The 24,102-nt window shown below is 32.8% G+C and overlaps 2 long non-coding RNA genes across 10 annotated transcripts in view; one reads left to right on the top strand and one right to left on the bottom strand.

Moving 5' to 3' along the window:
* LOC141560913 (uncharacterized) overlaps positions 1-10,181 on the bottom strand; it is a 53,635-nt gene extending 43,454 nt beyond the window's left edge. Inside the window, exon 1 of the long non-coding RNA XR_012487896.1 lies at positions 9,394-10,181. This is a non-coding gene — a long non-coding RNA (uncharacterized LOC141560913). The remainder of the gene's footprint in view (positions 1-9,393) is intronic.
* The window catches only part of LOC141560912 (uncharacterized), a 506,908-nt gene continuing 485,724 nt past the window's right edge, over positions 2,919-24,102 (top strand). For 3 of the 9 annotated variants that reach the window (XR_012487893.1, XR_012487887.1, XR_012487886.1), the window contains exon 1: positions 2,923-4,099. This is a non-coding gene — a long non-coding RNA (uncharacterized LOC141560912). Of the gene's footprint in view, positions 4,100-24,102 lie in introns of all 9 variants that reach the window. The other 6 variants (XR_012487888.1, XR_012487890.1, XR_012487892.1 and 3 more) reach the window with 5 other exon arrangements.

Here is a 24,102-nt window from a genome sequence, read left to right as displayed (position 1 = left end):
ATGAAAAAATGCTCTAAATTGCTTTTGATTACAAAATGCAAAATTAAATCAATTCTGAGGTCCCACTTCACACTTGACTAAAATGACAGTAAAAGATAATAATAATTTTTGGAGGGGATTTGGAGAAAACTGAGAAACTAATGCTTTTTTTGGTGGAGTTGTAAAATGATTTAACCATCCTGGAGAGCAATTTGGACCTATGTTCAAAGGGCTATAAAACTGCCCATACCCTTTGACCCAGCATTGCCATTATTGGGTCTGTATCCCAAGGAAAACATAAAGAAGAGAAAATGACCCATATGTGCAAAAATGTTTGTAGCTGTGTGTAGCAGCTCTTTTTGGGATAGCAAAAATTGAAAATAAATAGATTCCCATCAACTCAGAAATGACCCGATAAATTGTGGCATATGAAGTTAATAGAAGAAGAAATGATGAGCAGGTTGATTTTAGAAAAGCCTGGAAAGATTTACATGAACTAATGCTGAGCAAAACAAGCAGAACCAACAGTATATTATACAATAACAGCAAGAATATGAGATGATCAGTTATGAGAGACTTGGTTCTTCTCAGTGGTTCAATGATGGAAAATGTCTCAATAGACTCTGGACAGCAAAGGCCATCTGCATCCAGAAAAAAAACTAAGGAGACCAAATGTAAATCATTGCATGCTATGTTCACTTTTTTTTCTATTTTTTTATCTCTCCCATAGTTTTTCTCTTTTACTCTGATTTTGGACCAATGTCTATTAAAAATAAATAAATTTACTAGAAAAAAATAATGTATTCATTCGGGGATCCAAAATGGTTGAACAGCAGTAAATGACTTTAATTTTTCTTCATTTACCCCCAAACAACTATGAGATACCATCCTGGAACAGCAGCAATAAAATGACATGAAATAACCTTTGAGTCCAAGAGCCTTGGAAGACCAGGAAGAAAAGTCTCTGTCACTGAGGTTAAATGGGAGCACAGTCCAATACAGGAAGCATCCCATAAAGCCAGCAACAAGCCCCTCCTCAGCAAATGAAAAATAGATCCCAAGTTGCAGTGGAGTAGAGCAGGCAAAAACTAACATTTGAACCCCCAAGAGCTTTAGTATAGCCAAGGAACTGGGCAGACTACAACTATGAGCATTGTCATGTAGCCCCAGTCAAAGAAATAGAAGCCAATCCTATAGGAGCCTAACCAAATAACAGCCACCAGTAACTGGAATCTGTCATGTGCTTCAGCCTAGCCTTAAACAATCAGCTGCCAATGGCCAGAACATTCTGTGCTTCAGTGTATCAATGGGGAAATAAACAACCACCAAACACATAACCTCTCAGATACATCACATCACCAGAACTCCATTGCTGCACCAGGTAAGCTGCCAAACTTCTATAGCCTTTAGCAGTACCAACCACCACCACTTCACGGTACCAGTGCAGCACCAGACAGGAAGATTCCATTTGGAGCTCAGGGAAACATCAGTGAAGCAGCAGGTAACCTGTAACTTCTGGCACAAGAAGCTTAAGACAGTTTTCCTTCCACCTCGAATAGAAGAGTTCACATTTAAAGAAAGGAAAAATGTTATGGATAACTTTTGGGGCATAGTTCCAAACTGCTCTCCAGAATGGTTGGATTCTTTCACAACTCCATCGACAATGCATCAGTGTCCCAGTTTTCCCTTATCCCCTCCAACATTCCACATTATCTTTCCCTGTCATTCTAGCCAATCTGACAGGTGTGATGCTTGTAATTCTTAAAAACACCTATTGCTAATTGTCCAGCTAGCTGGAATATACATAGACAGCAAGTATGGGCATAAAGAATATTTGAGGGAATAACAAAAAACAATTCAATGAAAAGAAAGAGGAGTACACTACAGATGTAGAAGGAATGGAGAGATATAGTGTTGCAAATTATTTCACATGAAGAGGCTCAAGTGGAGGAAATGATGGGAGGGTGGGCAATTGGTAGTGTTTGAATCTTTCATCAATCTGGGTTCAAAGATGAGTTGAATATAGAAATCTATCATCCAATAGGGAAGTAGAAAGGGAACAAATTAAGTAAAGGGTGGAGGGCTGAAGTAAGGGAGGGCAGATTGGAGGAGGAAGTAGATAAGCAAAACACTGTGGAGAAGGGAAAAGGTGAAAGGAGAGAGAAGAAACAAGAGGAAAAATAGAATGAAGGAACATACACAGTTAGCAATCATATCTGTGAATGTGAATGGGATGCATTGTCCCATAAAACCCTTCTATCACAGTCGTACAGCCTTCTAAAGTTCTATAATTATTTAAAAAGTTCATCTGAAAATTGTTTCATCTTTTCAAAAGTAAGAACTCTCCTTGATGATTTTGGAAATGACCAATTGGCAGCTTTAAGTGTCAGAGGCAATATGTGACCTTCAATTTCTGTGGAAGGTTTTGTTATGCTATATCCCAGCATTGATGCTTTAATCTTAGCCTTCCCTCTTGTCTCCTCCCCTCTCCATCCCTGCCCTCTCCTTCTCTCCCTTCTCTTCCTTTTCATATTTTATTAAATCTTCATGATGTGGATCATTCAAATATATTTCCTTTCTTTTTTAGGAGTAGGAGTGGGAAATATTTTTCTATTTATTTTTCACTATTAAAGTGTATCTCTACCACAAAGCAAAAGAGATTTAAAAAGAACTCTAATCCTTTCAGGTATCATTTAAGATCTCAACAGTCATTTTCATATTTCTATTTTGGTATATAGTTTTAAAATCATTCCTATAGCATATATATTTCAAACAGAAATCTGAATTTGGGATCTCATTTGCATAGTCTCTCTCTAATTTCTTCATACTATATGTGGTTTGAGGTAATTCTGGCCACGGCTTTCTTCCCATCGTCTGCCACCATAATTTAGCATTTGCTCCACTAAAACAAAGCTGAAGCCAAGAAAGAAACTTTCTCTGCTTCTTCAGTTGTGGCTTGAAACTGAAATCTCTATCATCTTATCATATAAATTCATCATTGATTCAGCACATATCCATAAGGATATGTTCTGACAATGTTAGTGCTTCTGAAAAACAAGCTCAGTTCCAGTATGCTTCTTTGCTTCTGATTCTGGCAATGAAGGCTGAAAAGTTGTACTCACCATTGTATGCCTAACTTAGTTTATTATGGGTCAAGTTGGCACCATTTGAGGATGTGGCATGGATGCATGAAGCCCCTGTAGGACCTTATAAGGGACACCATTATTTCCAAATTTCAAACCTGACTGCTTCATTAAACTACTGTACTGAGTGATATAACTAGGTTCAGATTGATTTTATTTAACTCTTAACTGCCCAAATTCCCCAGTAAACACCTTGATGCTCCTCTCATAACTATACAATTAGCTGTGCCTGCTAATCCTTCCCAATGCTTCTCACCATGCAGAGAAAGATTCAAAGATTTTAATTTGCTAATCACCTCATTTTGATGGTGTGGGGGGATGCTAATCATCTGCAGACATCTGTAATGACCCTTGGACAAAACCCGGGAAAACTGAATCAAAGCTTTGACAAGGGAAGGAGAGCGGAAACCGAAGCCCTAATTGTGTCCGTGTGAAGTGCACTTTCCCCTTTTGAATCTTTTGTACTAGAATTGCATAATACATCATAATGTAACTTTTATGGATGGACCCCCAAAATAACTTTTTCCCCATCTTTCTCAACAAATGAGCGGGCCAGATTTGTGAAATATTTCAAGGGATATCGACATTATGGTGAAAATATAGCAGACAAAAGGGTAGGGGAGTGCTTTTGCCAGTTAAATTTGGCTAACCTGAAGAAAGCCTATTATCAACACAGCTATGCTTCAGTGAACTCCCTTCTACTTTTGTTGTCATGTTTCCTTTTTATGGTTAAGTGAACCTCAAAACAATGACAAAGAAATATGCACTGACTCACATATTCCAAGAAATAGACTGTACTCTCATCAAATAGAAATAACGGTACTTTAATTCTTGGATTTTTCCACATTTTTTGTATAAAGCTCCTATTTGTTTTTCTGAATCTGTTACAGTTCGTGCAGTTCTGCCAAGGGGGAAAGCTTTGCAGGATATTGCATCTTTAGCACTTGAAATATTAAGATCTTCAGAGCATTTAAAAGGTAAGCTTGCCTCCTTGCAGTATTCCGAGTTTTATGTTTTTTTTTCCCCTTATAGTGATTTAAGTTGTCTTTACTAAAGGAGGTTTGATTCTGTATCTATACCATGCCAGAGAAATTGTTTGTTATTACTCTTTACGTCTGAATTGAAAGAGGGGGAGATAAAAAGAGAAGAAAGTATTTCTGCTATTTCATTAAATTAAAAAAAAAAAGGAAAACAGTAGTGCTTCACTTAAAATTTTAAAAAAGACAATCTAATTGTTGTGGTGGTAGCTTGCTTGGCTAGTTCCCAGAAAGAAATAATTAGCTAAAAGAAATGTTGAATATTTCACTAAGATTTTTCTCAGCTTCTCAGATCTTGTAATATGGTAATGTTTGGAGATGCTACTCTGTTACGTAATTCAGGAAGAAGAACAAAAATTGCAAGCATATTATGAACACAAGAGAGAGCTGTCAAATGTATATGAATATTTACTAACTCTTCTGAGTTGTATTTACTCATGCTTAAAACAGCCTTTATCTCTGGAAATATTTTTAGAGCACCTCATCTCATCATGTCTCTGCAAGATGGATATCTTTTAAGAGAACTTGAATAAGTTTAAAGAGAGATTGACAAAGAGAGCCAAAGAGGGTGCCTGATGCTAAGGGTGCCCCCACTAACTATCTTGCTTGCACATTGTGTTCTTGACTATGCAGATGGAATTCTTTCCTTGGAAGAATCTGGTAGCATGATGAATATTTTAACCCTTCTTTTCCAAATACTTGTTATCCTAGCTTTACTCTTCCAAATCCCCTGTCATGTGATATTTCCCTTTCAACTAAAGACAGAAATCCTTCTTATATTACTTTCCCTAAGGCACATTGTGAATGTTGCTGGTCAATATTTCAGAGTGATACAATGCTTCCTATCAGGTCTTGATTTTCCCCCACCTTGTTTTTCAGATTTGGTAGGAATCTATCAACAGATGTCTTGAATTTGATGATTTTTTTAATAAATAGGAATAGCAAAATTCCATTGACTTTTGTTCCTTCCTTTCTCTTCCCTTCCCATAAACAAACGGAATTACAAGATCTAGGAACTATTGAATTTGGAAACCTTAGCATAGTTCAGCAATTCCACAAACTTTTATATTTAGATAGAAGTGCATGATGGCAAATATCACAAATGAAAAAGTGTTTCTTAGTCTGTTTGAAGAATGAACATGGGTACATGACTGGTAAAGACATAATACAGCCTCCCCAGGTTAATTTGGGAATATAGCTTTCTAATGAGGATACAATTTATAAAAATGGTTATTATTTTATAAACTTCCCCAAGAGCATGTATCTTCCCAAAGATCTTTGTCTTTAGATCTATCTTGGAAGGATTCCAAGTAATCATGGGCTCATGATAAAGGCAAGTGATAGATAACATGAGATCCTCATTTCCTTTTCTAATTCCTCTACAGCAACGAGAATAGCATGTTGATGAGGAAATGTGAAGTCCTGATGACTTTATAATTTCCAATTATATAAATAGTTTAAATATAGCAACTCTAAAGAAATAAATACTCAAAGGAATGAAAAAACTGCAAGTGTTGTATAATAGAAATGATGGAGCTATTGTTATTCATTCACAAAGTTAAGAAATGTGTTGTGTTCAATTAGACACCATTCCTATAGCTCTTTTTTATTCAAGTTTAATAGAAACCTGGTTCTTAAATTGGGATAGGAGACAGATGAAGAAATGACATGTTCCACTAGAAAGAAATGATTTAATGGCATCTAGTTTCATTTCCTTGAAATTATATCACAGTAAATGCATTTTTATCCATGGAAATTGAGACACAGTACTTAGAGGTATTGCATGCCTGGTAAAATTTTAGTAGTTACTTAAATGCAAGTTATTTTTCTTATTATTGGGATGAAGGAATAAATAGATGTGGAAGAAGCATTCTACCCATGGTCATTTGTGAAAATGTTTGCTCTCTTTTATTTATTGTGTACTTTTCAGTCTTCAAGCTTAAAATGGGGCAACAAAAGTAATCATATTTTGTAAAATGGTGCTACTTTCACAATTTCTCATCTCATTTTAATGAGCCATCATTAGATTCCTCATACTTTTAGGGAAGTAAAGAACTGTTTTAGGCTATCCCCCATTTTACATATTATATTCAGTAAGATCTGTGTCTCTTCAGTGGAAAAAATTGTGTGTTTTAAGTGCCTGTATGTGTGGACCAGTATGGTAAAGAGAGAAAGGGGACAAGAGTATATCTGTAGGAAATATAATGTTGTGTAAGACAAAACAGGGTAACACAAAGGTAGATTCATTTCATATTGAAAATAGCTGTAGAATTAGTATTTAGTGAGGAAAAGTGCAAATGAAAATGGAAATAGTTCTGAGAATGTGGTTAGAGTACTGTAGAGGCCCATTATTCAAGCAGTGAAGGATGGTCTTTAAAGTCTTTCTTCACATAAGCACTATTACTTGGCCTAGCCCACTGTAGTCTTTCTTGAATCATAGTGTCCTGCAACTCCTCACTTAAAAAAATTATATTTGAAAATAATGTTCAGTCTTTGAAAGTTATCACATTAAAACATTTTATTTTGACACAATGCATTTTTTATTCCTCCCAATATTCTTACATACTAGAAGACAATGAGCTTTGTTTTATTTGGGTAAGTCTCCTTTATTTGCAGTAGTGCATTGAACAGGTGGCTGTAGCTATTTTAGTTTTGATCTTTCTTCCACAATTTTACATGTAAGTTTCTATTGATGATGTTCACAATCTTATTTTTACTGACAGAATTTAAATTAATTTCTCCTACTTTTTAATGTCAATGACCAACACTTTAACCAATAAAATATTTGATTTGTCATAATTTATAGTTCCAATTAATTTATTAATAGTATGCTCACAAGCACTATACATATGCTTTAATAATATATCCATTTATAACCCTAGAACAGACACTAGCAATACAATATGGGCAAGTAGGGCAAGTTAATAATAGTATGATGAAGACTAACTTTTACATCTGACTTCTGTGTGGTTTAATTTATGATATTAGTATTTTAATACTTACAGAAGCCTAGATTTTATATTGTTCACTTGGATTCTTTAATATCCACTTGCTTAGAACATCTTACTTGAGAAACAGTCAAATAGGAAAAAAGGAATAAAAATTATGTCTGTTAGTACATGACCACATGACTTGAATAGATAGGATACACTATTTTCTATTTAAAGTGCGTTGTACTGTTTGGTCTTAATTTGTTTTTTTTTAATGTCCTGAGAAATAGCTTTTGTTAATAGGTCTTGTAACTTGCACTTTTAAAGACCTATGTGTCCTCTTTTGTGTTCTTTATGAAGATCTGGTATATGCATCACTTAGATACAATTATTCATGATCTTTTGACCTTTTAATAGATAGTAAAACATATACATGTGTATATGTGTGTATATGTATATGTCCTGTTTTATTAAGATTATACGTCTATCACTGGACTTAAATGGAAGATAGATTCAATCTAACTATGAAAAGAATAGTTGCAGATTTTGAGGGCAATTTTAAGGAAGATTATTAATGAATAAAAAAGTGATTTTGGATGTCATTTTCTTCCTATTACTTACATGAACAGAATGCTATGAGACAAATATTTATTTGCATGCCTATTTGTCCAAATTGGGATGTAATGGGCTGGTTTTAGGCCTGGTCAAATACATTTACATGATCAAAACTATTTGTTTATATTATGTATCAAAGAGTTTAAAAAAAATGAGAAAAATTATGGATCCAGGGAGGGAAAGAAACACAGGTAGACAGACAGCAATAGAGAGAGATAGGCAGACAGAAACAGAAACAGACAGAAAGACAGACTTAAAACAGGCAAACAACAGACAGAGACACAAAGAAAGAGATGGATGTTGGAAGGGCATGGATGAAAAGAAAAGAATTAGTGGTATAATTTAACATATCAATTAATTAGACTTAAAAATAAGTCTGACTTTCAAACCTTAATTTCATGTTTTGTTTTGTTTTGTTTTTTTTCTCTTGGGATGCTTGAAGAAAGTATTGATAAAATAATGAAAAGTTATTTTTGAGAAGATATACTTATTCATTCCATTCCACTCTTTTATTGTCATTTTGATAAAAAGTTAATCTCTATTAACAAAGTAAAAGCACTTGCATACTCATGAATATTTTTTCTTAAATTTGTTAAAATTTCAGTGAATATTAAACAAGATATAACTAGTGATATTAACATAAGGTTTAAAATGACATTAGGAAGATGAAGGCAAGGGGTATCTTCATTGGTTTTAAACATAGAAAAGGAAAAAATAACTACTTAAATTTATCTTAACTTTAGTTGGAAAAACAAATAATTATTCAAACATTAGTTTGCTAATCATTTTTAATGACATAGAAAGATAAGATTCCTTCTTTCTCTCTCTCTTTCTTTCCTTTTTTCTTTCTTTCTTTCCTCTTTCTTTCTTTCTTTCTTTCTTTCTTTCTTTCTTTCTTTCTTTCTTTCTTTCTTTCTTTCTTTCTTTCTTCTTTATTGAACTAAACATAGTAGTAAGTCAAGGGGGAGAATGTCATTGTTTAAATTAAATTAGTTTGCCACACTTATCAATGGCTAAAAATGGCTATCAAGGGCTAATAATTCAGCCCACTACTCTTTAATCTATGCCTAACTGGAGCAGTGTAGTTGGGTTATAGGACCCAACATACCAAGATCTTATTTCATTGTTTTTATTTTCAAATGACCAATATTAAAGATATTTTAAGACACCAACTCTTCCTATATGGTTGAATATAGGCATAAGATTTTTGAAATGAAGATATTTTGATTTGGAAAATATATCTTTGACTAATTTATTAAGTAGGAAAAAACTTAATTCCTGAGATCTTATTAACTTTAATAACAACTCATTTTACTATGACTTTTATTCTTAAATTAGTAAGCAGCTTTATTGATCATGAGACCAAAACCTCTTCCATTACATAGACAAGGTTTTTGCCTGTGTGCTACTTTTCTTTCCATCGAAGGCAAAATGATATTTTCCATTGAGAGTGAGAGGTCAGAATGAGGAAAGTGAATATTCCCCATCCTTTTTCCTGGAATACATAAAGTCATTCACTTTGACATTTCAAAGAGTTTAATGTTGTAATATCACCAACTGGTCTGCTGGAGGTTTTTCTTTTTAGTAAAATTAGGAGGAAAATGAATAAGGGTAATAAGGGTCTGAGATGTAGAAAAATATACAGCAAATAAAGTAATTTCCTTCTAAGTCTGTGATATTGCCACTTACCTTAGCAGCCTTGATTCTCCTTCATAATGGAAGTTGCTTAGGGCTTAGAGTACTAGAAAATATAAAATACCTATGGGACATATTCCAGTACTGTACATTAAATTTGAGGATTTTACATGTGATAAAGTATGTCAGTGTTGCTTACAGGGAATTCCAGTGATACCTCAGCTTTCTTGGACTTATTATAAATCCTTTGTTGGAATTATTGCGGCTGGTTCAATAATTCAGATTAGCCCTCATGTTTATTAATGCACTACATCTGTGCAAACAACATGTCAAGCAGAGAGTTTATTGTAATTGCCTGAGCAAACAGAACCTGAAAGAAGCAATTTCCAGTTACAATGCGCTATGACAAGTAATGAGGTAATTGGCATTCTGTCCTGATTACTTCCACCTTCTTTTTCATCAGGTCTATATTGTGTGTGATAGATAGTTTTATAAGAAATGAAGGTGTTTGATAATATGGTTCGCTGCTGCTTAAGGTTAGTGATTAAAGACAATCATCATTTTCTCTCTGAGATCTTATTAGCTTTAACATTATTTATTCATATGTGTAAGAATGTGCCCAGGACCTATCTCTTCAGTGCAATATATGCAGCTAAAATGTAAACTCAACTGCCAAGTGAGTGAATGCAAAGCATGTTCTTGATTTCCAAGGATGACAGAACACAGCAACTTTTTTTTTCAAATGAAATCTATGCTGTAACAGTGTGGGTGAGAATAATAGCTTTAAACCTGCATCTGTAGAAAGCATTCACCTGCTTTGGAATAGAAGGAGCAGCATGATATTTAAGGAGAAATGGTAATTTGATGCTGAGTCCTCCTTTTCAGGATTTTAGCACATTTCCATAAACATTACCCTTGTGGAGGGGGGGGAGAACATCATGTCTGTTTCTAGCCCCAAATAGATTGCTTTAAAAAGTTTGGAATTTGCAGAGTTGGAGGAATTGAAAAAGAGAGGGGAAATAGTGAGGAATTATTACAAGGGAATAGGAAGCTATCTTATTCTTTCTTTAGAAAAAAAAATTGCTTGAATTTTCTCAGCTTTAACATACCATAGCTCACATTTGACATTGTGTAGAAGAATAGAGAAATTTCTGTATTTGGAAGCTGAAGACCTGGGATTTTATTTTGGTTATGCCATTAATCAGCTATATGGTCTTGGTCAAATCAATAAATAACCCCTTTGGGTCTCATTTCCTAATATATAATATGAACTTGTTAGACTAAGATAAACTTTAAACCAATTTGAGCAAACCTGAAACAAATAAAAAGTAAATATATTTTGTTGAGATAAATCATTTGCAAATGGAATATAGATTAATGACCCTTACCTTGATAAATGCAAAGCATGTAGTGATGTTACAAAAGTAAATTTGGGGATGGGAAAATGTTTCTTCAACTTCACTTGTTCCTACCTCACTGGAATTTTCCTTCTCTGCAGAAGCATAGGGTAAGTGCTTAAATCTTCAGTGAGGCATCATCTTCACAGAAAGTTAATCTTAGGTTATAAGCAGATCTACTAAAGTTGGGAATGAAAAAAAAATGATCCAGGGCTGGGTTTTCTCAAAAAGTACCCAAACAATGTGCTCATACAACTAAGAGTTCCAGAGAAAATAAGCAACCATCTTCAATCAATTTGGAAATTTGCTGGAAATCTCAAATTTATAAGTAATGAAAAAAGTTTTTTAGGTGATCAAGTTAAAGTACTTAATATTGTTTGATCTTCATCTTTGGGAAGAGGCTTGGAATCTATAATTTTCTACTGATATTACTCCTTTTGAGTATTCTTGTCCCTTTGAATAGGTACTCATGAAGAACCAACTTGAATAGATCACTCCTATCTTACAGATTTCAGAAAGACTCCTAAGTTTTCCCATATGTTTCCTCCAATTCTAGAAAATTCACAATTAGATCCTTATCCTTTTACACTAGACTCATTACTATCCCAATGTAAATCTTTCTGGCAGAGTTGACATTTAAGCTAGTGGTCATTTATACTTTACTGTGAATGCCTAGTTCACAAGCAGTTTTGTTATAGGGAGGAGAAAGGCAACCATATAAAGCACTGAATATTTAATGAGACTATCCATAATTTTAAAAAAAGAAACATAAAAATGGAAAGTCTGTAAAATTAAAAACAAGATTTGCCAAACTCATAATTTTTCCTATGATTATCTCTGCTACTAGGGCATATAATACAACTTAATACAACTTGGATGTACTGATGTGATTGGAAATCCAGAGAGACAGAGACTGAGAGACTGAGAGACAGACAGAGAGAGACAGAGAGACAGAAACAAAGATAGGGAAAGGGAGAGGGAGGGAGGGATGGAAGAAGGAAAGGTGGAAGGGACCTGAAAAGGAGGGAGAGGGAGAAGGATCTGATTAACTCTCTCCTATGAATATCCTATGCTTACAGCTAGAGAAAATCTGAGCAATTAGTTTAATTTTTGATCCTGATAGTTGAGGTTGCATCATTTTACTCAAACTGTAAGAATTGCTGAGGGTATTTCTTTTCATGCATTGATTAGAGTGCACACCTTGGAATTCTAGATACCGAAATGTGTAATCTGCTAAAAAACTATGATGTCTCCAAGATGAAGATTAAGAAGGAAAAACACAGCATTAATGTTTAGTTATATAAATAAAGTAGTTCCCATGCAGGGTGGGGAGGGAATAAAATCATGGGATTTTTCTCTGAGTGCACGTTCAGTATGAAACAACATTATGATATGGATTCCAAAGAAGCTAAGGAATCTTTAATCAATCCAACCCAGATTGATTAAGTACTTATTTCCGTTTGCTGGAAAATATGGATTCAAAGACAAAATTAAAGTTTCTAACTTTGAGGAGCTAATGTTATATGAGAATACCTTGAGCTTTATTTATAGGTATATAGAATCAATAGATACTTTTTAGTCATCTTATGTCTTCATAATTCACTACTGAATTCAAAGCCCCACTGACTTGAAATATCTAGTTCATGTATCAATATGTGATTGCTAATGCTCACATACTACTTTGTGCTATTCAGACCACAGGTTCAAGTCTACAGTAAAGTCAGCTCCCTACATTCTAAGTGGTATATTTAGCAAACTAATGTAGATTAGAAATCTATATTAATCTTAAAAAAGATAGGTTAGCATAATATCAAAAATCATGGCATAGAAGTAGTGTCTAAGAAAATTAGGAATGTATAAAAAAGGGTTTTTTTTAAGGACATAGTGATTTCAAATATTTGAAGGGATAACTAATATAAGGATAATATTTATTTTATATAAATCCAGAGAAAATACATATACTTGATGCTTAGAAGACAAATGCCAATGTATTATAAAGAAGAAATATTATCAGTCAAAACTGACTAATAATAGAATAGACTGCTACCTTATGAGATATTTTTCTGCTCTTTGTCTGATTTATTGTGGTAAAAGCTGAAACGCTACTTGTTAGAGATGCTTTAGTAGGTATTCCAACATTGGGTGGGAAGTTAGACTTAAATTCTTGAGATTCTGAAATTCTATGGAAATACTTTGCTATATTTCAAAATGAGTCTCCACTCTTGACAAGATGGTTCTGAAATTTTTAATTATGTAGCATTTGAGGGGATGAGGAAAATGTTTAAGTACAATATGGTCTGACTGAATTGGACAGATTGCAGGGAAGGTCAGTTCTTTAGTGAAAAATCTGAATATCAGAAGTATTTTTTTTAGGAAATTTCCAGCAAAAAACTGTGTTGTAAATTAAACAATAATTGAATCACAAAATAGCAAATTACTATTAAGTAAAGTGGGGTGGCCAATTAGAAGACAAGAGAAGCAGGAATCTCTGTTCAGAATGAAACATTTTGACATAAGCTATAAATATAGATTGTGATAGAAGAAAGGCTATTGGGTGAGATTTTAAGAAATGCAAAAGGCAAGAAAATGCTAAGACATGAGTTCCAAGAAAGCTTGACCTTATAATTTTATTCTAAAAAAATTGAGGCAATATATACAGAAGTGAGCAGTGATGATTTAAGTGAGTAGCAGAAGCATAGGGTGGAAAGAGATGATAGTTAGCGATTGGTTTGCCATTGGAGTTCAACAGGACACTGAGTACAAGGTTGAAAGTAAAGATTAAGTAGTTAAAAAATAAAGGAGGTAGGATAAAGGTGAAAGAAACAAAAACAAAATAGTCACATCGTTCTTTCAAAATTTAGCTATGAGGAGTAGCATAAATTCTAGTTCACAGGTCCTAAGGCTAATAGTGACCAGGGAAAAGGTTGCAAACAGATGAAGGGATTTCAGTTTTAGCTCAGGAGGACATCAAATGCAACAGTAAATATTAAACCATGTACATACAGAGACTGATTATACTATAAAGAATGAGGAGGCCCAACTTTTTGCTAAAAATCCAATTGTTAGAGCTTACATTAATTTCAGTTTTAAAAAATTTGAGAATACACACCTAGATATATCTATATCAAGCACATCTGTTCAATTACATATATCATAAAGGAAAAACAGAAAATAACTGCATTTCTTAAATGTCTATATGTCACATGTGAAAATGTTGACATAAATACAGAAAAAAATTAGAAAATATATGACACATATAACTATGCGCCCTATTTATATATTTTTTCTGATTAAGAGTATAAGCAATTATAAGAGCATAAAGCTAGTATACAGTTTGTAATACTATCCCCTAATTTTTTGGTTAAATTATATTTGTAGATATATGTGTGTACACATATATACACATATAACACATATATGTGTATGCATATATACTATAAAATAAACATCATACATAAGCACACAGTGCATTAAGTTGGCCCAGTAGATAGAGTATTGGGCCTGGAGACCAAAGATATGAGTTCAAATTCAGTCTCAGGTATATATTACCTTTAAGAACCTGATAACGTCCTTAACCCTGTGTTTCCCAGTTTTCTCATGTAAAACAGTTTGGAGAAGGAAATGACAAATAACTATTGTATCCTTGCCAAGAAAATCACAAATAGGATCACAGTCAGAAATGAGTGAAATGAATAAACAACATACATATGAATTTTATACATACATACAATATTCATATGTATATGCACACACATACACACATGGATACATAGACAACTACATGTATACATAGATGGATAAATACATATACTGCCTATTACATAGGCTATACTTAATATTTTGTTGACTAATTATAATCATACACATGCTTAAAACTGAGATTATAAAATTAGCCTTTTTACTAAAAATATTTTTGTTTGTTTTTAATGCATGGAGCCATCAGTTCAAGAAATCAATCAACAATAATTTATTATACTTATTTAATATCCCATGAACTTTGTCAAATACCAAAATACTTTAAAAAGCTCACATTATGAAACAAGTACATTTTTAAGAATGTAGAAAATAAATTAATAATACATAGAATTTATACAATATATAGAGGATAAATATAAACAAATATAAAATAGTTAAAAAAAGGAAATTTAGAAGGATGACATCACCAGTTAGAGGCATCAGAAAAGACTTCATATATAGTAGAACATCTTACCCTGAGGTCTATGAACTTAATTTTAAAATATTGTGATAACTGTTTTTCTATATTGTTCATAATTCTGTTTATTTTATTTTAGTCATTTAAAATATTCTTATGAGGAGTCTATATAGGCTTGAGCAGAAAACCAAAGTGGGTCCATGATAGAAAGAAAAAAAGTTAGTAATTCTTTAATTCTAAGGTGATGTTTGAGATCTATCTGAAGGAAAAAGAGGGTTTTTCCAAGAAGAAACAAGACCCTGCAGATGGTCAGTGCCAACACAGAGACCCAGGATATGTAGTGCCACATGTGAAGAACAGAGACAAGCACAGGACAGCTGACCCACAAAGGAGTAGGAGGGAGATTAAGAGGGAAAGGAGAAATGTACTGGAAAACCTTGGGGCTAGGTTGTGAAGAGTCTGAAAAAATAAACAGTTTAATTTATATTTTATCCTAGCTTTATCTTGCCTTACTGTGGACATTAGTCAATGACAGCATACCTTGTAACAATTGTGAATGTTCATATACATTGGACTACCAAACAGGAGAATGTACTGATCAAGCAGATTTGGTTTTAACACCATGGCAGATGCAAATTTATTTTAAAGGAGAGGACCAAGATAAGTCTTTGAGACTATATATACATGATGCCAAAACAATTGACTTAAAAAGAAAGAAAGAAAAAGAAAACCACATCAATGTGGTCTGTTTTTTCTTTGCATTATTAACAATTAATTTGATTTTTTATTGAATTATCTGATTTATCTGGTCACATTAGCATAAAGTCTTAATTTTAAACTAAAGGTCTTCTTTGCTTTAGAATTCAACAAAAGCTATGAGAGAAAGAGAATATCAACTATGGTTTTAGGCCTAAATGGAAAAATAAAAGCTCCCACAAGGAGGGCTTCTGTATTTGCAGAATACATTAATAAAATTTTTTATATCTAAAAGCTAAAAAAGCAATATAGATAGATGAATAAAAGTTGAATCAATAGTGACGAATTGAAAGATATTAATAAAAAGATAGTGCATGGTAGAGAAAGAATACTGTGATGTAATAAAGGGATTTTATTTTCTTTGATTACCTTAGTGCTTTGTATCTTTTGGGTTTTTGCAGTTGTGGGAGACAATGAGTTCTATAAGATTATCTGCAGTTCCCAAAAAGATAATTGATATGAAATGACAATTTATTCCTTTCCAATTTTTTAAGACCCAAAAATAATCTATTAGGTTGAGTAAAATGTAATCTCTTCAAACTAAGTCAGTTTGCCCTGGATACTGTCCAGCCTAGGAGATATGCCCTGGAGGACTTAACCCTTTCACCCCTGGAGCTTCCATAGTCAAGGCTGAAAGTTTGATGGTTGCCTCAATTACCTACTACATCTAGGCCTAGCCCTGCTTCAGTCAACTCTATTATTACTCCTTCAAAGAGTATGTGAACCTATCTCCTCCCATCCTGGCCACCTCATTTGTAAAATGGTGGGACTAGACCACAGAATTTCTAAAGTCCCTTTATGGTCTAAATTTATGAATTTCAGATTTAAACTCATGTCTTATAAAGTAAAACCCAGGGGGCTTTCCACCTACAGTGGCATCCCTGAAATCTGAGCAACCGTTTTGTTTGTTAAAATAGATTTTGAATGCCTGTAGAGGCTATTTTGATCTTCATCCATTTTGTATTTGGTTCAGGTACTGTTGGAAGACTTCCCTGTTAATTGATTTTTCTTTATTCAAAGAAATTCTATATTATATCATCTAAAAAATAAAGCCTCAAAATGACAGTATTGAGAAAGATGGCATTGTCTCTATACCAATGCAGTGTCCTCATTATACCATTAATTTTTCTTATAAAATGTTAGTCTCTGAGCAGTGATTAATGGGGTAAATTTATGTTACATGTACTTCAATGATCCCACAAAATTTACACTTTCAATGTAAATCTCAGGTGAGGCCGAGATAGTTAAAGATCTTAGAATAGTTTAATAAACTATTAGGAGCATAACTATAAATTTTATTTTTAATTGAAAGCCACAACAACAAGATATCCTAGATAGTAATCTTTCATTGGTATGTCAGAGAAATTAAGATAGCAGTAGCAGACTCCTTTCTGTCTCAGGAACTGTCCTTAAATATTCCTTGATAAGCACAGCTTTCGTGTTGAAAAATATGCTGCTTCTGTTAAAGGGAATTGATCTATACTGTGCTTGACTAAGATGTCACTGGATGCAGCTTAGTCAAATCAAGTTGGTTATACTGGTTATATATTTTGGAGAGAGAAATAAAAACAGAAATGAAAGACAGGAGACAGTAGGGAGAGAGACAGAGACACACACAGAGAGACAATAAGCAAGACAGAGACAGAGGGAAACAGCATACACATAAAATATGCATAATATATACATGTATCTATCTACATCTTTGTTATTTTTATTGATGGAAGATAAACGGTTTTAAAGAGAGACATTTTGCACTATTTTCTAATGTCTTTTCATACATTTCTAAGATCTTTGAGCTCATAATTTCTTATAGCACAATAGTATTCCATTGCAATCATAACCCACAACTTGTTCAGCTATTTTCCAAATAATGAAAATCCCTGTAATTTCCAGTTCTTTGACACCATAGAGATGCTATTAATTTATCTTTCTCATTTAAAGTTATAATTACTATTTGTAAATTTCCTTACATCATTTTACTCCCTATTGAAAAAATTAATTCATGTAAAGTAATATAAACAAACTTCATACTTACATAAGGTCAGTTAAGATACACCAAAGTGTCTGAAAGTAGCTATAGAAAAAAATTAATAATATAAATTTAATAATGCAGATTATGTATTCTGGGAAGGAAAAAAGATGCCACCTTTAAATAATACAACTTTTAAAAACTATCAGAAAGAAGATCTTCCCTATGAGGTTTGATTCAACTTTGTTATACTAAGTGGAAATGACTCTGTGAAGAAAACTTACTGCACATTCACAATGCAGTTTCCAGCAATATTGATTCCTGATTGTAATTTTGATGACAGGACAACTATAAGCAATAGAACTGAACTTATAAATGCTACTAAGAAAAAAAAACATGAAAATGCCTTTCAAGATTTCTACAGAATAACTTGTTTCTTGACTGGTATCCATAAGAGTTACCATATTAAGATTTTAATTTCTTAGCCCTTCACATACTGAATGAAAAATAGAAGTCCCATTAAAGGAATATCAAATAGAAATAATAATTGGATCTCAGGAGAATCATGGGGAATCATGAGAAAAAGTAAAAATTCTTTCCCTTAAAAAAATCTAGAAGATATATAATTGACTCATGTAACTGACAACTTTTTCTATCTACACATTTACAGGGGCTTCCTAAATTAACATACACTAATTTTTTTTAACCACAGCATTTAAAAAATTATATTGATATAGTTAGTTGTTACATTGCATAATTCATTCTAGTAACCCCTCCTTTCACGATACTCTTTATGGCAAAGACATTTTATTAAAAAAAAAAAAAAAGAATGAAGAAAGGGGGAAGAACAAAACTGATTAACAACAGATTTTGGTGTTTTGTATTCTTATTCAATTTGTAAATCTTGTTTTATAGGATGATTTAATCTATTCACATGTAAAATTGTAGTATTTAAGTTTGTATTTTTATCCTTGTCTCTCATATGAATTTCCCTCCCCTGAATTGAAAAATTTAAAGATATATTTTCTTAAGTTATTTTTGCTTGGTATATTTTAAGGAAATCCTATTTCCTTGGGTTCTCTTATCTTTACCCTTAAATTGTATTCTCCATCCCCAGTTGATAAATGGCCAAAGGATATGAACAAACAGTTTTCAGAAGAAATTAAAGCTATCAATAGTCAGATGAAAAAATGCTCTAAATCACTACTGATTAAGGAAATGCAAATTAAAACAATTCTGAAGTACCACTGCATGTCTATCGCATTGGCTAATGTGACAGAAAAAGAAAATGACAAATGCTGGAGAGTATGTGGAAATACAGAGGAATCAAAACATTGCTAGTGGAATTTTGAACTGGCCTAGCCATTCTGGAAAACAATTTAGAACTATACCCAAAGGGCATATTCTTTGTGCATACTCTTGGACCCAGGAACACCTCAAGTAGGTTTGCATTGCAAAGAGATCATAAGACAAGGAAAAGGAGCCATATGTATAAAAACATTTGTAGCAGCTTTTGTTAATTTATTCATCCATTTATTTATTTATTTGTTTGTTTAGTGGTGTTAAAATGGAAATTCAGGAGATTCTTATCAATTGTAGAATAGCTGAATAAACTGTCACTGTGATGGAATACTATCATGGTACAAGAAATGATGAATAGGATAGTTCCAGAAAAAAAAAAAAATGTAACTGATAAAAAATGAAGTGAGCAAAGTCAACAGAACATTATACACATAATGATGGTAAACTATGAAAGACATAACAACTCTGATCAATACAATTATCTGGGGCAATCCTGCATGATGAAAAATGCTATTTCTCTTTGGAAAGACAACTGAAGAATGCTATTTTTCATTTTTATTATTTTTCCTCCCCCCCATACCTAATACAGAAGTGTTTTGAGTAACTTCACAGGTTTAATGGTTATCATGTTACTTACTTTCTGAATGGGTGAGGAAAGGAGAGAAACTGCAACTGAATTTTTTTAAAGGAATGATATAAATTAATAAATAGATTCTCCCTATACTTTCTGTCATCTTTCTCTGTCATTTTTGGAGTTTACTTATTTATTTATTTTTCATTCTTTCTTTTTTTATAATTTAATTATCTCTCATCTTTCTTTCTCCATTATTGATTAAAATCCTACCTTTCTTTCTCTCCTTTAATTTGTTTTGTTACTTTTAAAATATTTTGTATTTTCTAAAAAAGATGTCTTCATTAATTATCTTTTCTGTCTATTCTAAACTTTTATTCTTTCATTTACAATCTTTTTATATCTTTATTTATTCTTTAGTCTGTGTTCTTCATAGAATTAAAATGTTTTCTCTTTCCTTCTTGGAAAGATTCACTAAAACAGATTCATGTTTTTTAATTCTGTCATTCTTTCTCCTGTATATGCCATAGCTTTCTGCTTTGAAGATTGTAATTTCTTTCTTGTGCCATTTGGGAACACCCAGCTGTGATTCTATACTCTTGGGAATCCAAAGGTTTTGCTGCCTCTTCTTGTGTTGCTTCATTTTTTTTTTTTTTTTAGTCTCGCCATATTTATTGAGATTTTTGGATTTATTTAAATGCATTTTTCCCTTTTATTATTAATAGGTAACCTGTTATTTTATTTCATGCACTTAATTTTTTTCAGCAGAATTTTCTTCTAAGATCATTGGTAACTTCAGTATTTTTTTTTCTTTTATTCCCCTATTATATATGTTTTTATTCCTTTTCTTTTTTTGTCAAATTCCCTGAAATTAGGAAATCAAAGTTGTCTTTGCTTCTTCACACATCACACTGGGGAATACATTTTTCATTAGTCTCAGTCCCTATTCCAAGTGACTTCAATGAGTACAGAATTTGTCCCAGATAAATTCTAATCTCCTTTTCTTCCCTCAAGGTGTAGCATTCTAGACATGGAATCCCACTCCATTTCCTTCTGTTCTTTAGTTCAATAGCTGAGATGTTCCAGATTGAGCAAATTTCTGACTTACTATACCTTCTGTGGTCATTACTATGCTCTTCTGTGGTCATTAATGACCAGTCTCCCACAAAGCTATATTGCTAAGCAAGTCCCAATATGTTTCAATAAAGTCAATTTCATCCCCCTGGGAAGGAGGCAGCAGAGCTTGAACTTCCTTTCTGGGCAGATAAGAAATTGGTGAATCCCCCTAGGGCTTGGAGCTTGAAAAGAACCTAGCAGTTCTCATCTGCTAGTGGAGAAATATCTAGATTAACATACACTTGACAAGTGGGCAATGAATATAAGATCCCATTGTGCATATTTTTTTCTCACTTGTCTTATAGTGAGATGATTACAAAATATTTCATCTGGTAGAGTAAGATATCTCCTAATAACTTTTCCTTCAACAACAATATAATCATGAGAAATTATATTAAAAAGGCATATCCCAAGTAACCCAAGGTGATATATTATTAACAGATTATGACCTTGCAGAACTTTAGATTGTCCTATACTTTTGATATACTTTTGAGTGCCTGAATGAACTGAATTTCCATTGTCACCTCTAACTCTTACATATTGGAGTTACTATTATTTGACTCCCCCAATATAAATTATATAACATTTGAAAACCGAGCATTCAAAAAATCAAAGATTATTACTTTGCATATGTTTTGAATTTATTAATATTTCATGTGTGCATTTTATTTCCTCTGATACAATATAAGCTATTGGAAGGGGGGATTGTTTTGTTTTGTTGTTGGTTGTTATTTAGGGTTTTAAAATTTTGGGGGGATTTTTTTTGGTCTTTTCCTAACATAGTACCTGAAACACAATAGGCACTTAAAATAGTTTCTGACATTTTTGAAACTTTTCTTAAATATTTCAATCTTTCTCGGATTTCTCTTTTATAAAAAAGCACCACTGATTTTCTGGGAAAATTTTGGAAAAGCTGTTTTATTAGACACAATGAAAGAAACTTTCCAGAACATCACATATCTATTGACTTTTGATTTAATATTAGTACATAAATCATTGTTGTTTACCAATATTGCATTACATTATATTTCTGAAGTTAGATTTTGCCACAAGTGATTGTAGAGGGCTGAAACTCCAAAAAGGTGTGCTTGAATCAGACAATGGAACACTTAAGGCTAATTACCTATTCCATGTGAGATAATGACTCTATTAACATATATTTGGATAATGGCTTTTCTCACCATGGGTGCTCACTGAATGTTTGGTGTTAAGATAATGTAGGCAAGGATTTGAGGGCAGGGGAGAGAGGCCAGGATCACTTGGTGGCAGGAGGTTGAAGAGGAGAAGAGAGGTTGGTGACTCTGGACTCCAGAATCCAGGATTTTGTTTGCCTGCCTCCTTCACTTCTCTCCCTGAAGACTAAGGATTTTAAACTATCCTGACTCTGGCTGACCCTGAGGCCCTCCAGATAGCTAGCTTGTACTTTACAAGTGACAAATTTCATCCAAGGTATCAATTGGTTAGTATTAAAAATAAGTATTAGTAAGCCTATCTCTTATCAATCAATCAAGAAGAATTCATTAAATACTTTATTTAAAATCCAGTCTCAGACTTTTGCCAACTGTGTGATCCTAGATAAAATATTAAATTTCTAATTTCCTTGGTTTCCTCATCTGTAAAATGAGAATAATAATTATACTTATTTCCCTGGGTTATGAGAATCCAATGAAATAATTATTATAAAATGCTTAGCATAGAGTCAAGCATATGTTATTATTATATATTTACATCTAATATATGTAATTATATCATTTGTATATGCCTATGTAATGATATATATGTAATTGCATTATTATTATTATTATAGTATCAAGCACTGAGCTAGATATTGGGAATATAAATATAAATATACAAATGAAATAATTCTTGCTCTGAAGGATCTTACATTCAACTGAGATAGATAGATTTCCATTATTATTTATTTCTTTGAGAAGAGTAAATTGCAAGATTTATGTATGAGAGGCCTGATTAATCTACCTTTTAATTTGAGTGTGATTAGAAGAGAAAACATTTGAAAAATTCAAATTATTGAGATAGCAATGTTGGTTTTATTTTGGTTGTATATATATATACACATAGACACATCATGAGCACACACACACACACTCACTCATATCCACAGAGAGGAAAGGGATGGGTGGGCTGCTGAGTTCTCTGGGAATTTTTATTCTTAAAGTCTCCTCTTCCTTCTCTTTTTCCTCTTCTCCTTCCTCCTCCTCCTCCTCCTCCTCCTCCTCTTCCATCTTTTCCTTTTGTCCTCATCCACTTCATTTTTATTCTCCTCTTCTCCGATGGTTCTGTTCATTTTGCTTTTCATTATTTCATGCAAGTCTATTCAATTTTTTCTAATATCATTCAGCTCATTATTTCTTATAACAATAGTATTCTATCACTAACATAAAACACAACTTGTCCAGCCATTTCCTGAGTAATGGACATTACCTTAATTTTCATTCTTTATCACCACAGTGATAAAAATGTAAATATTTTAGAACATGTTATTCTTCTATCATGATTATTTGTTCATGCCTCAACTTCCCTACATCAGTCCTCCATCTAATACTGCTTTGCACATAACCACATAGTAAATACCTAATAAACAATTATTGAATTGAATTTTTATTGTTATTTAATCCCAAAGATTTGCATTTTGTTATCCTACTCACATTATAAGAGACACATTCCAAGGAACAATATGATGGCTAAATTCTTGTGTGCTGGCCACCTAGAATTCATTATTCTGTAAAGCAATGTCACTTGTATTAGGAGACTGGCTAATTTTTCATCAGTGACCAATAGAAAATTATGATTAGTATGACTCTGAAGTCAAAGTACCTGGGTTAAAAATATTCCGGATGGTTACATTTGTGTAACTTATTTTACCTTAGTCAAATTATTTAATTTCCTTGGCCTCAGTTTCCTCATCAAAAAAAAAAAAAAAAAAAAAAAAAAAAAAAAAGGAAGGGGTTGCACTAGTTGACTTCTGAGCTCCTTCATGGACTTAAGTCTTTGGTCATATGACCTCAATGTCATTTTGCTTGACAATCAGTTATTCTGAGGATGAACTTCTTTTCCATGATTTATAGTTCCAAATACTTTAAAATACTTTCAATTCACTCAGTACTTTTATTCCAATCTAGTTCTTTTTTTCACAGTTCAGAAAAACAATTCCAAATAATACTCATACCAGTGGTTTTTAGAAAATGGCTTAATGATTACTTATTAAGTTTGTAATAAAATTGATTTTTATTAATTGAACTAGTTAGCCTCTGAAATATCTTTAAATTCTGACCATTGATGTGATTCCCTGACTTCAATTGGAACAAAAAGTAAAGTCTTCATTACACTGGAAGAATGAACAACATTTCTAGAAGATGTGTAGCTGAGACCTTTCTGGGTTCAGAGAATAGCTTGAGAGAAGAGAATGACATAAAATTTCAGATATGTTTTGGGAATGGGAATGATGAAGAACATTGACTCGGAACATAGAATTGGTCAA

Source organism: Sminthopsis crassicaudata, chromosome 3, assembly GCF_048593235.1.
Source record: "Sminthopsis crassicaudata isolate SCR6 chromosome 3, ASM4859323v1, whole genome shotgun sequence".
In the NCBI taxonomy this organism is placed as follows: Eukaryota; Metazoa; Chordata; class Mammalia; order Dasyuromorphia; family Dasyuridae; genus Sminthopsis; species Sminthopsis crassicaudata.
This window is presented reverse-complemented; position numbering and strand designations above follow the sequence as displayed.